This window comes from Anneissia japonica, unplaced genomic scaffold (assembly GCF_011630105.1).
Source record: "Anneissia japonica isolate Jap-2015-1 unplaced genomic scaffold, ASM1163010v1 scaffold1231_len1163931_cov198, whole genome shotgun sequence".
Classification (NCBI taxonomy): domain Eukaryota; kingdom Metazoa; phylum Echinodermata; class Crinoidea; order Comatulida; family Comatulidae; genus Anneissia; species Anneissia japonica.
In genome coordinates this window covers 4224-5427 of record NW_022728604.1, presented here as the reverse complement: position 1 = coordinate 5427, position 1204 = coordinate 4224, and positions in this window count along the sequence as shown.

Genomic DNA, 1204 nt, shown 5'->3' with positions numbered 1-1204 from the left:
TGTATATATATGCGTGTATATGTATATATATATATATACGTATATATATATATATATATATATATATACATATACAGTATACACGTGTATATATATATATGTATATATATATATACTTTTTAAGTCATGTATCATGCATAGGAACGTTGACGCCTGCAAGGCTCTGGTTTCTAATAAAGTATGAGCTATGCTACTAGTATATTTCTGTGTAATACAAATAAAATAAAGGCAATTTCCCTGTCATTTTTATTTATGTATATGATTTTAATTGAGATAGGACATTCCCTACCACCACCACCCCACTCCAAAATTTCAAAAAATATGTACACAGTTTTTTTTATCATTTCATTTATTTCGCATCATCTTAAAAATATATACAGGATAAAATACATTAAAAACGTTAGAAAGCAATACATGAAAAGAGACTGGAACTATTAAGAGAGGTAAAATAAAATGAAATTAAAAAAAAGATTAATGAATCGGAGGTTTATTAGGCGCACGTATCTATCAATGGAGATGCTCACGGCGCTGCAGCCTAAAAAATGACAATGACATCTAGATGTGTATAAGAGACAGCCTCCATTTTGGTCCACTTTCCTTAAATTCGCACCCACAAAATAAAAATCCTGCGTGCGGGCTTACATGGTACTGTACTGTAGTTGTTCATTGTGAATCTCCAAGTTGAAAATAAAGATAGTGGTGTACAGCTGCAATCAAAATAAAATTAGAATTGCTATGGAGAATTTTGCCGATCGAAGACGCTCGTGCATACCTAAACAGGCCGTAGATATACAGGGGCTTTGGCCTAGCATTTCTCGAAAAATATTCATGTTTGGGGGCCATCTTTTGGAGCATTAGCTAACCAGTAGCAAACCTAAATCTCAATTTAAAATCAATTTGGTATAGTTACTGGCATTCCAAACAACATTAGGTCAATCTTTTTTTTTTTTTTTTTGTTGGCCACGTTTTGGCAAAATACAAAAAAAAATGGGTAGGTCGGTAGAAAAACTTTTTAATTTTTTAAACCAAAAATGTGTTTACACTTGAAAAGTAGAAAATACACAAATAATACAACAATTTCAGATTCGCATCGCATACCATGCACCAAAATAGGCTATGCCTCGGCCCCCCTATCCTAATCCAAGGCTATTCCAGCCTTATAAGCTCATGAAAAAAAAATATTGTTCCTTGTAGTAAAAAAAAA